The sequence below is a fragment of the Bison bison genome, unplaced genomic scaffold, assembly GCF_000754665.1.
Source record: "Bison bison bison isolate TAMUID 2011002044 unplaced genomic scaffold, Bison_UMD1.0 scf7180017864209, whole genome shotgun sequence".
Taxonomy (NCBI): Eukaryota; Metazoa; Chordata; class Mammalia; order Artiodactyla; family Bovidae; genus Bison; species Bison bison.
In genome coordinates, this window is record NW_011494781.1 from 2,612,725 (window position 1) to 2,626,271 (window position 13,547).

At 40.4% G+C, this 13,547-nt stretch overlaps 1 pseudogene; it reads left to right on the top strand.

Moving 5' to 3' along the window:
* Positions 1-4,226: 4,226 nt before the first annotated feature.
* LOC104992087 lies at positions 4,227-5,397 on the top strand (annotated as a pseudogene).
* Positions 5,398-13,547: the final 8,150 nt, after the last annotated feature.

Below are 13,547 nucleotides of genomic sequence, written 5' to 3' on the forward strand. Positions count from 1 at the left end.
GCTTTTGAACAGTGGTGTTGGAGAAGACTCTTGAGAGTCCCTTGGACTGCAAGGAGATCCAACCAATCCATCCTAATGGAAATCAGTCCTGAATATTCATTGGAAGGACTAATACTGAAGCTGAAACTCCAATACTCTGGCCACTATTTGCAAAGAACTGACTCATTTGAAAAGACCCTGATGCTGGGAAAGACTGAAGGCAGGAGGAGAAGGGGACGACAGAGGATGAGATGGTTGAATGGCATCACCGACTCAATGGGCATGAGTTTGAGTAAACTCCGGGAGTTGGTGATGGACAGGGTGGCTTGGCGTGCTTTAGTCCATGGGGTCGCAAAGACTCAGACATGACTGAGTGACTGAACTGAACTGACTGAATGAAAAACAGATCTGGGCAATAAATGAATGTAATTAACATGAGGCTGATGGGAAACATTTGATGAGTGGATCAGGATGACAATACCTCAGCTTACTACTGATTAATTTCAAATCCACTAAACCTGGGTAACAAAACATTAGTGGTACAAAAGGAACCACCAACACCACCTATGGACGACTCACACTGAAAAGTTCATAATCCAGTCTAAACAAACCTCCAAACTATGGGAGCAAAGGAATGTGTTAGTTAAATCATGCTCAAATCAAACTCAAACAGAGACCAGACTTGAAAATTCCCTGAGCAGACAAAACCAGTTTAGTCATACAAACAAAGCTTTATTTAGCTGATTTTGTAGGACAAGTGAGGGTAACTTGACCTGGGTCACTTGTTGCTTATGCCTCTGAAAATCATAAGCAAAAAATATGAACTGTTCCTCCCAGTTGCTATGAGGTAACCATTAACCAATTCCCTTTCATTCAAGAAAATTCTAATGTTTTAATCAGTTACTCTGAAAAATAAACAGTCACTGCCTTCACACTGCTTTACAACAATATACCACCTTTGGGTTTGAGTGCTCCCCGTTTGTACACTGTCTTTTTGGTCTGCACACAATAAACTTTTTTTTTTTTACTTTTTACTTTGTATTAGAGCATAACCAACTAACAATGGTGTGATAGTTTCAGGTGGACAGCAGAGCGACTCAGTTGTACATATACACGTGCCCATAGGCCCCTCAAATTCCCCTCCCATCCAGGCTGCCACGTAACATTGAGCAGAATTCCCTATAACTCTTACTAATTAGTACTTCAGTGATTCACTGACTTTACTTCTGTTGTTGTTTTTCCTGAACTTTTGACAACCGTGAGGATACAATTCAGCGAAACCTAGATTGGGAAATTGGGCAGGTCAGACATGAGGCGTGAAAACACGATGAAAAAGACTGAGAAACTTCTCAACTAAATTCACCATGTAGAGGTTGGTTGGAGTTTGTTTGAACAAAATAACTATAAAAACATTTTTTGAGAAATTTTTAAATACACTGATCTCAAGGAAATATAGTTAATTTTGAAAAGTATGCTAATGCATTTCAGTTTTTTTTTTTAATAAACTTTATTTATTTATTTTTGACTGTGCTAAGTCTTCGTTGCTATGCAGGCTTTTCTTTAGGTGTTATGTGCAGTGACTCCTCTTGTTGCGGAGCGTGGACTTTAGGCACTTGGGCTTCAGTATTTGTGGCTCCCGGGCTGTCCAGCACAGGCTTAATAGTTGTGGTGCACATGCTTAGTTGCTCCGTGGCATGTGGGTTCTTCCTGGATCAGGATTCCACGGCATGTGGGATCTTCCTGGATCAGGGATCAAATCCATGTCTCCTGCATTGGCAAGCAGATTCTTCACCACTGAGCCACCAGGGAAGCCTGGTTAGGTTTTTAAAAAGTAAGTTTCTCTTACAGACACATAATGACACATGTAAGAGTAACATTTTTATTTTTAAATGCTGCAGGAAAACACTGGGCTGCAGGGAAAGTTGGGGTGGACAGCTAGGAGGTTGAGGCTGGCACAGAGTTGATATACCTGAGGCAGGTGATAGATAGCTGGGGGGGTTGTTATGTGTTTCTCATTACTTTTGTGTATGTTTGGGAATCTCTATAACAAGAGAGATAGCTCAGACAAAGGAAGAAGGGTAAAAGAGAGAGAAAGAAATCCAGAAAGAAAGAAAGGAGAGAGAGAGGAAGGCAGGGAAGAAAGGAAGGAAGAAAGAAGGGAATGAAGGAAGGCACGAAAGAAAGAAGGGAGGAAAGAAGGGAGGGAGGAAGGAAGGACAGAACGTGTGTCTGAGCATGAAGAAAGGATGGTGTAGGCAGTTTCTGGAGCTTCTTGTGGGGGCCAGCTGCCTTCTCCATGAGTGGGATCAACACTGCCAGATGAGAAGTAGCAGGAAGACTAGCAGTCTGACACATGATCTTTTCCCTTTCTGCTGCCTTTGTCCAATCTTTGCATCCATAATTTGGGACTGGCTCCTTGCCTTCAGTTGTATTCTTGAATTGTGTTTCTCACTGCAGAAGTCCAGCTGGATAAACATCATCTCTGAGTGATTTTTGCACTTTATGAGTCTCTTACTTGTAAGTGCCTCCCTTTGCTGCCATAAGAAGCAAAAGCAAAAATGTACAGTAAATTCCAGGGCTCTCAGTGGAAACATTAACATGTTTTAAAAGGAAGAACATTGCTGAGAGATTGCCTGTGTGTTGGTTGGGTTTCCGTTGGTTATTCTGTGTATACACACTAGCCAACACCCTGAAACTTAAGGTCCAAGATGTAGGCTCTCTTGGGCTCCAGTGGGGAACATTACCATGAAATTACTTCCATTCCACAAAAATCCACTCACATCATGACTGAAAAAGCCGATGAAGACACGAGTTTTACCTTTCCTGTTCTCATTCTCTCTCCATTCTTGGGGTGGCAGGATATTTGGGGGAAATGGAAGAGAGGAGCTGGGAATACACAGATATGAACACCAGACAACCTGGGGTGTCCAGAACATTCTCTGTACACAAAACACTGTCGTTGGCTTCTGTAACCCCTGTTTGGAGAATCACAGAATTTTTGGAAAGCCTTTTATTCCCAGGAGTGGCCTGAGTATCTATCATCTTTGTCCTAAATTTCAGGTGGACAAAATGTGATCACCAAAGGCATAGACTAACCTGAGAAGATTCCATATTAGTTTATTTTTTTACTGTTGTTTTTTAATGAGAGCTTTGAAGATCTACTGTCGTAGCAACTTTCCAATATACAGTGTTATTATTAGCTATGGTCACTGTGCTATATATACATAGCGCCAGGATTTATTTATTTTAACACTGAAAGTTTGAATCTTTTGAGTCCCTTGCCCACCACCATTTCTCTGTTTCTATGGATTTGGTTTTTGTTTTGACTTGCTGTTGTTGTTTTAGATCCCATATGTAGGTGACATCTTACAGTGTTTGACTTTCTCTGTCTGATTTATTTCACTTAGCATTACACCCTCAAGGTCAATCCATGTTGTTGTAAATGGCAGGATTTCCTTGCTTTTTATGGCTGAATAATACTATATTGTATATGGTGACCACATATTGTTTATTCATTTACCCATTGAGATTACTTAGGTTGTTCCCATACCTTGGCTAATATGAATAATACTGCAATGAACAGGGGGGTACAGATATCTCTTTGAGATCCTGTTTTCATTTTTTTTTTAATTTTATTTTATTTTTAAACTTTACATAATTGTATTAGTTTTGCCAAATATCAAAATGAATCCGCCACAGGTATACATGTAAGTACCCAGAAGTGGGATTGATGGATCATATGGCAGTTCTACTTTTAATTCTTTGAAGAGTCTCTGTACTCTTTTTCATAGCAGCTGCACCACTTTACATTTCTCTACTAGTATTTTGTTTTATATAACAAACACTTACTGTGTGCCAGGTACTGTTTTGAGGACTTATCTCTCAAAAGCAGACATGATTGTTTTGCTACCCATTCTACATAAGAAGAAACTGAGTACCTGAATGCACACGGGCATCAAGGGCACAGCTGGGCCTCAAAGCCAGGCATCCACTGCCCATCTCATGGTGGTCTCTGATTTTTAACTTCCATGTCTGACAATTTTTGAATGTACATTAATTGTATTGGCTTTCCTAGTAGTAATTAATAAAACACTCTTGCTGAATTTATTAATCACTTGGAAATAGGCTATAGTTTAAAAAAAACTTTTTTGCATAATAGCTAAAATAATTAATCTAACACTTGCTGCCTGTTTGACATTGAAAATTACCCAGCTTTACACTTTCCCCTTTTGCTTTATTCACTGATGATGCAGGCTGACTTCGGAATGGATCACGAGCTCTCCTTCACTCTTTGTGGGTTCTTCACTGTAACTCTGATTCTTCCTTAGAATATTAATGTGTATGAAATTTCTGTGACACACCTTTGAAGTCCAGAAATTCATTACTAATGAAGTCATCCTACTGAACAGCTCTTTACAAGTCACTGTGTTGGATCCTGTGCGGAATGAAAGATGAATGAAAGGTCCATGCAGGGACATGGCCCCTGCCTTCAAAGGACCTAGACTGTGGGTCTTGTGAAAGCTTCTGGTGCTCAAAGTGTTTCCTTGTACCATGCATCATTACTTGAGAGCATGATCAAAGTTCTTGGACCCTAGACATTCTGGGTGTGAGGTCAGGCACTCTGTTCTAACAAGTTTTGGGGGTGATTTTGATGCACATAATGTTTGAGAATTGCTGCTCCAGATGCAAAACAGCAAAAACAAACAAACAAAATACAAATAAAGACTCTAAAACAAGATTCGCTGCTGCTGCTAAGTCACTTCAGTCGTGTCCGACTCTGTGGGACCCCATAGATGGCAGCCCACCAGGCTCCCCCGTCCCTGAGATTCTTCAGGCAAGAACACTGGAGTGGGTTGCCATTTACTTCTCCAATGCATTAAAGTGAAAAGTGAAAGTGAAGTCGCTCAGTCGTGTCCGACTCCTAGCGACCCCATGGACTGCAGCCCACCAGGCCCCTCCATCCATGGGATTTTCCAGGCAAGAGTCCCGGAATGGGTTGCCAGATTTTAAAAAGGTACAAATAAAATACAGTGGGATGACTGCGGGCTGAGGAGACATAAGAGAAGTTGCTATTGCAGGAGAAAACCTTCTAACAGCTCAGAACCTTCAAACAAAGAGTAGAAGATGTTCAACTTATCCCAGAGCAGCATCCTGCCAAAATCTTGGTAATAATAGAAAAATACAAAGCTGAGAAACAGCTTCTGGTCCTGGATAAAATAAAATTCCTGGTGCCTGATCGTGTCAACATGAGTGAGCTCTTCAAGATAATTAGAATGTACTTACAGCTCAATGCTAATCATCTCCTTCCTGATAGTGAATAAATATAATGAGTGTGTCCATCCAATTTGTGAAGTGTATGTAAGTGAGAAGGATAAATATGGATTCTTGTATACAGCATACACCTCTCAGGAGACTTGAGAATGAAATTGTCTATGTAAGACTAGAAAAATGAGTCTTTTCTAGAATATTTTAAACCAAGGAATAAAAAAGGGGTGTTACTGACTGAGATTGATCAGTTCATCTAATCACAGATCATCAGAACAGTACTGTCCTTATCTAGGAGTTTTAGAAAGTTGGCTTTTGTACTTCAGGCAAAAAAAAAAGCTCCAGATGGGCACATTTAGCATTGGGAAACTTTATTATTCAAGATAGGCTGTCTTGTTTTCAAATTTCAAAGTTTAAAAATAAAATTCTAAGTTGCCAATGAAATAGACTTTCAAGTTATTTTAATATTTTTTATTCTAAGTTGCCAATGAAATAGACTTTCAAGTTATTTTAATGTCTTTTCCCCCAAAAGAACTTGTAATTTAAGCATCCATAGAGATATTCTGGAGAATCCCAGGGATGGAGGAGCCTGGTGGGCTGCCGTCTATGGGGTCGCACGCAGTCGGACACGACTGAAGTGACTTAGCAGCAGCAGCAGCAGAGATATTAAGTCTTCCCTCTAGGTTCACAGAACCTGCCAACTTCTTACAGAAGGGATTTTCCTTGATTAGAGAAATCTTGGGAGGATCTTTTTAAGCATAAGTTGTTAGGCATAGCCAATCCCCACCCCCCAGGATTTTGCTTTAATAGTTGGTGAAAAGCAGAGTGAATGGGGGTGTTTTGTAAATGAGAAAATTAAGCTGTTGACCAGGGTCCTTGCTTGCTGATAACATGTGTTCCAAGTCAGCACTTTTCTCACGAAGATCTCATTTGGTTTGTTCTCTAGACAGTAACACAGAAAAACACCTCTGCTCAACAGGAACCTTGAGTAATTTATAATTTTGGTCAAGTTTCTCAAAAAGTGCAGAGGAAGATAAAGTACACTTTTTGTTTTGAATATTCTCTTAAGAGCTCAAAGTGGTGCCTGCTTTGGTGAACACAGAAGCGTTACATGGATTTCATTCTTTGGGACAAAGGTAGGAAACTATAGGATACTAAAACTAAAAGCATTAAAATTCCAATACACTTCCTCTATCTTTAGATTTGAAGCTATAGATGACCCATGGTCTACGTTAAATATGTGAATAAATTCTGTTATTAAGAAGTATTTTTAAGGATATTTCAGCTATCACTGTTAGTTTGAGCAACCATCAAAATTCCCCCACTCTGCATGCATATCAATTTTTAAAACAGTAAAAGGAAACATGTTCTTCACAGATAATAATGTCAGAAGTTAAACAGTTTCAAATTAAAACTAGACTAAATAACCAGTGCTTGCCTGCATGGGGTTTACTATGTACCATTTTCATGAGAGCTATCACAGGATCACAAACCCACTTGGAACTGTACACGCAGTAGGTCATCATTTACTCTTGTGTATTTAGATGTGTGTGGAGAACCTGTGTCTGTTAGTGGCAGTTATTTATTGTAATAAATAAATTTATTCATATAAATAAACATATATAGGAAGAAAAAGCAATATTACTGCTTAATTTAATTAAGGATATCCTTAGATATCCTTAAATATAAATATCCTTCAACCCCAATCAACTACTCTTCCAGCTGCTTGTATCTCTCCACACGGCTAACTTCTAATGTGCATATTTTTACAGTATGTAAATTCTTAAATAGCTTCTCTTGTTTAGATTGTATGCATCATTATATCTGACATTCTTGTAACTACTGTGTGATTGATAAGGTTCCTATAAGAAACTCTGCTTTTCAAAGACAAAAATATCACATTGAGAGGGGTGACTTATTGTATCCCACTAATGACAACCCACTCCAGTGTTCTTGCCTGGAGAATCCCAGGGATGGGGGAGCCTGGTGGGCTGCCGTCTATGGAGTCGCACAGAGTTGGACATGACTGAAGCGACTTAGCAGCAGCAGCAGCAAGTGGGACCAACCTAGATAGCATATTCAAAAGCAGAGACATTACTTTGCCAGCAAAGTTTCGTCTAGTCAAGGCTATGGTTTTTCCAGTGGTCATGTATGGATGTGAGAGTTGGACTGTGAAGAAAACTGAGTGCCGAAGAATTGATGCTTTTGAACTGTGGTGTTGGAGAAGACTCTTGAGAGTCCCTTGGACTGCAAGGAGATCCAACCAGTCCATTCTGAAGGAGATCAGTCCTGGGTGTTCTTTGGAAGGAATGATGCTGAAGCTGAAACTCCAATGCTTTGGCCACCTCATGTGAAGAGTCGACTCATTGGAAAAGACTCTGATGCTGGGAGGGATTGGGGGCAGGAGGAGAAGGGGACAACAGAGGATGAGATGGCTGGATGGCATCACTGACTCGATGGACGTGAGTTTGAGTGAACTCCGGGAGTTGGTGATGGCCAGGGAGGCCTGGTGTGCTGCAATTCATGGGGTAGCAAAGAGTCGGACACGACTGAGCGACTGAACTGAACTGAACTGAACTGAAGTGGGTGGTCATTCTATCTAGAGGATCTGTAAAATAGATACAATTTTAACAAACTAAGGTGAATAAAGGTGCAACAGAAAACTGTCAAAAAGAATATACAGGGCTTCCCTGGTGGTCTGGTGGTTAAGACTCTGGGCTTCCACTGCAAGGGGCACAGGTTTGATCCCTGGTCAGGGAAGTTCCACATGCTACGCGGTGTGGCCAAAAAAAGAAAGAATATATAGTGGAATTTCCAGAGGGAAAGCTGAGTTGAGGCCAAAAGAAATTTTGGAAGTTTTCTGGATTTGGTGTTGGGACAGGCTTTCTAAGGAAGGGTGAGATGAATGGCGCACCATGGTGATGTGTGGGGGAAGCTTATCTAAGAGAAGCAGAGAGCACAGAGGTGGGGGCTGTCAAGGGCAGCTGTGAGAGGGTCTTGGAATCTTCCACTTTGGTGGATCAGAAAGTGTCAGGGAGTCAGTAACTCAGTCATGGAAATTCTTAAATGTACCTTATTAATACAAAACCCCAAACTTTACCAAAAAGATGAAGGATATGCCATTTGTCTAGTAGAGGAGAATAATGGAATATAAGTCTCTACGATTCAAATAATGGGACATGCTGTTATATTTGTTTGGTCTTCAAAAATCTTGGAGATGGGACTTCCCTGATGGCCCAGTGGTTATGAATCTGCCTGCCATGTAGGAGACACGGATTTGATCCCTGATCTAGGTAGATCCCATAAGCCAGAGAGCAACCAAGCCCATGTGCCTCAACTACTGAGCCTGTGCTCTAGAGCCCAGGAAACACAACTACTGAGCCCATGTGCTGCAACTGCTGATGCTTGAGTGCCTTAGAGCCTGTGCTCCGCAACAAGAGAAACCACTACAATGAGAAGCCCTCGCACAGCAACTAGTGAGTAGAGAAAAGCCCACTCGAAGCAATGAAGACCCAGCACTACTACTACAAAGAAAAGAATCTGTCTTTCAATGCAGGGGACACAGGTTTGATCCCTGGTGAGGGAACTAAGATCCCACAAGCCTCAAGCCACAACTGGAGAGCCCACACACCATAATGAAGACCCAGCACAGCCAAGAAAAAAAGGATCCTGGAGGACAATGATGCATACCTTTTTTGGTACATTATTGTACAAGTTAAAAAATACTAAAGTACTTATTACTTCACTTTTGAAAACACTACCATGGCAAATTCAGTCACGATATTGATAACAACACTTCTGCTTTATAAAGAAGTATGAAAGTGATACTCCTTTACTACAACAAAGCCATAGTCCTAGTTCTTGGCATTTGCTACATAGTTCCATGATTCACCTTTAAGAGTAGTTTCACAGCAATTTTTGAGAAAAATTGAAATATGAGTAAGTTTAAAGGAGAAAATAATACTGTTATTTGAAAGAAGCTCGATATTGACATATGAAAATGAGTTTCTACTATAATAGTTCTAATATTCCCAGTGTTAAAGATAAGTAGCCATTTAGATTTACTATTCAAAGAGAGATCATGGGAATTCCAAAGAATTTTGGCAGATGCCTCTGAAAATGGAGAAGACAATGTAAAACTAAAAGGAATTTAAAATAGACTTTAATCTGCTTAAAATGGATTAACAGTGGCCAGGTTTACCCTACGGACCAAATTTAAGAAAAAGGACAAAATACATGAAACAAAAAAATGTAAGACATTGAACATCAGACAAAAAAAGTTAATGATCCCCAAAGAAGCAGGAAAAAATAAGGAGAGCCCCATGATTGTCCAACTTATGGCGCTTAGAGAGGTTTAAAGCTATGTTGCCTAGAGGGGCAGTGGGGAGGCTGATGGTCTCTCTGAATTAAGCAGAGCTAGGAGCCTGGGAAAACTAATAACAAGAGTTTTGGAGAAGAGAAAGCTACACAGGAAGAGACCCTGAAGAGGATGCTTTGAATATTTAGCAGAGTACTGCCTAAGACATAAGCGTGATGAAACTCTCCAAGGATGGGGAAAGAGTAATCCAAAATATTATAGAGAACAGTGCCTCATAGGGCACACAGCCCCAAAACAGGGCTTGTTCCCCAAAGTCAGAGGGGAAATCTTATAATTCAAAGGACACTGGGTAATGTACTAAGACGGGTCTTACCCCTTTAGGGAGGAATTAATTCTAAACTAAACTCAGTTCTGCTTCTGCTGAACAAATCTTAAAATGAAGCCCAGAAGCGCTCAGACTCTTTCCATTTAGCTTAATCACATCCCAGAACAAAGCTCAAAAATATTTATAGGGATACAAAAATATTCATCAACCTATGAGGTAAATTCACAATGCTGCTGCTGCTGCTAAGTCGCTTCAGTCGTGTCCAACTCTGTGCGACCCCAGAGACGGCAGCCGACCAGGCTCCCCCATCCCTGGGATTCTCTGGGCAAGAACACTGGAGTGGGTTGCCATTTCCTTCTCCAGTGCATGAAAGTGGAAAGTGAAAATTGAAAGTAAAGTCGTTCAGTCGTGTCCGACTCATAGCAACCCCATGGTCTGCAGCCTACCAGGCTCCTCCACCCATGGGATTTTCCAGGCAAGAGTACTGGAGTGGGGTGCCATTGCCTTCTCCATCACAATGTCTAGCATTCAGTAAAAAAATAACCAGATATTCATAGAAGCAGGAAAACACAACCCATCTTGATGAGAAAAATCAATGAACCAAAACTGACTCCAAAATTACACAGATGATGGAATGAATAGCAAGGCCTTTAAAACAATAATTTTGACTGTATTCCATATGTTCAAGAAGTGAGAAAACAGATTGAAAATGCTAAGTAGAGACATAGAAAACCCAAATCAAACTTCTAGAGACAAAAATTACAATAACTGAGTGGAAAAACATACCAGATGACCATTGCAGTAGATGAGACATTTCAGAAGAAAATATTAGTAAGCTGAGAGAAAATGATGTCTCTACTTTTTAATGTGCTATCTAGGTTTGTCATAGCTTTCCTTCCAAGGAGCAAGCGTCTTTTAATTTCATGGCTTCAGTCACCATCTGCGGTGATTTTGGAGCCCAAGAAAATAAAATCTGTCACTGCTTCCACTGTTTCCCCTTCTATTTGCCATGAAGTGATGGGACCAGATGCCATGATCTTAGTTTTTTGAATGTTGAGTTTTAAGTCAACTTTTCCACTCTCTTCTTTCATCCCATGGACTGCAGCATGCCAGGCTTCCCTGACCTTCACATCTCCTGGAGCTTGCTCAAACTCATGTCCATCGAGTCAGTGATGCCATCCAAACTTCTCATCCTCTGATGTCCCCTTCTCCTCCTGCCTTCAATCATTCCCAGCATCAGGGTCATTTCCAGTGAGTCAGTTCTTCGCATTAGGTGGCCAAAGAATTGGAGTTTCAGCTTCAGCATCAGTCTTTCCAATGAATATTCAGGACTGATTTCCTTTAGGATGGACTGGTTTGATCTCCTTGCTGTCCAAGGGACTCTCAAGAGTCTTCTCCAACACCACAGTTCAAAAGCGTCAATTCTTCAGCACTCAGCTTTCTTTATAGTCCAACTCTCACATCCATACATGACTACGGGAAAAACCATAGCTTTGACTAGATGGACCTTTGTTGACAAAGTAATATCTCTAAGTTTGCATCATTTCAACAGGTTCTCTGAGGTGTCAGGGCTGTCCTGGTTGTCTGGCACCTGGCCCTGGGCTGATTAGGGGAGGCAGGTAATGGGTCTGGTTGTGAGAGCTGATCAAGTAGGTAGTTGAAGTGTGGACTCTGGATTGTTTGGCTTACATATGAGAGGAGTTCTTGCAGAAGAGTCCCATAATATCTCCAGGAGTTAACTAGCCCTGGGAAGGACATCCCTCCAGGGTCAGCACAGCCTCAAGATATCAGAGGATCAAATACGGAAACTAGAAAATATGGTTATTACAGTAAGTAGTCTCTAGAAGCTTTTCTAAGCAAAGAAAGATATTTTTTCCCAGAGTTTTCAGAAGGAACATAACCCTGTGAACCCATTTTGAACCTCTACCTCCATAAAAGGTAAGATAAGATAATACCTTTGTGTAAGATGATAAATTTGTATTGCTTTAATCTACTAAGTTTGTGATGACTGATAATAGCAGCACCTTACTCCCAGATTCCAAAATTTATATCAAGTTTCCTACTGCTGCCATTACCTTAGGAAACTTTAAAAAAAAAAAAAAAAGAATCAAAATGCAAGCAAGCAGAAGAAAAAATAAACCTTATTTTTGAAATAAAAAATAGGAAAAAAAGTAAAAATTATGTATTCAAAAGCTAGTTCTCTGAAAGAAATCAGTAAAACTGAAAACTTCTGGGAGACTGAATAGAAAAAAAGAGAGAAAACAAAAATAACTAATATCAGTAATGAGAGAGGTGGCATCAGACCAGATTCTGCAGATACTAAAAGGATAATTGGGGAATATTTTTACCACTTTTTTGCCAATAATTTTGACAATTTAGATGAACAAAATCTTGGAAAAACACAAACTATCAAAGATCACTTAAGAAGAAACAGATAATTTGAGTAGGCCTATGTCTATAAAAGAATTTTAATTTCTAGTTAATAATTTTCCCACAAAGAAAACTTGAGGCACAGATGGTTTCACTTGTGAATTCTACAAAACTTTTTTAGAGAAAGTAACATCACTCCTACACAGTCTCAGAAAATTCGAGGTGGTGATGTCTTCTCATCCTATGAAGCCAGCATTATGCCTCTTCTCATCCTTCCACTTACCATTGCTCTGATATTCCCAGTCAGTGAAAGAAGACACAGCTTTATTTCCAGATGACATTTCCATCTATATAGAAGATTTTATGAAATCTATGCAAATAATGAAATATAACCATGACTCCACACTCTCACCCCTTCTTCCTGTTAGCTTCCAACCACCACTTTCTCAACAATCAGCAAAAATAATAAAGAAGGAGAAAATGTTTTGTGTTGCCTACATAAACAAGGAAACACACTGTTCAGAGATATGGACAATCTTCCATATTCTGACCCTGTTGTCCTTCTTAGAGACTGAAATGTAAGGTAAAGAAAGGGAAGACTGAGTAAAGGAAACATTTTGGAATTAACTGACTATAATCAAAGGCAAAGTTCATTTAACTCAAGGACAAACATCTGAGGCACAGAAGACTAATCGCTTGAAGTTGCCTCACAGTGAGTTTCTTGGGACCAGGTCCTTGTCATCTTCTCATCCTTTCCACCTTTGTTTTTCCTGTTCTTTCATCATAGCCTATGATCTCTACTTAGAAAAGATGACTCCTTCTATTCTTCCTACCACTGATGAACAAACCAAAGTGGATATCTAGCCAGTCAACTGTATTTTTACCACTCTATGCACTTGCCTCTACACAGTGCCCCAGCAATGTGCTCATTGGGTTATCAGTTCAGTTCAGTCACTCAGTCATGTCCGATTCTTTTCGACCCCATGAATCGCAGCACACCAGGCCTCCCTGTCCATCACCAACTCCCGGAGTTCACTCAGACTCACGTCCATCGAGTCAGTGATGCCATCCAGCCATCTCATCCTCTGTCATCCCCTTCTCCTCCTGCCCCCGATCCCTCCCAGCATCAGAGTCTTTTCCAATGAGTCAACTCTTCACATGAGGTGGCCAAAGTACTGGAGTTTCAGCTTTAGCATCATTCCTTCCAAAGAAATCCCAGGGCTGAACTCCTTCAGAATGGACTGGTTGGATCTCCTTGCAGTCCAAGGGACTCTCAAGAGTCTTCTCCAA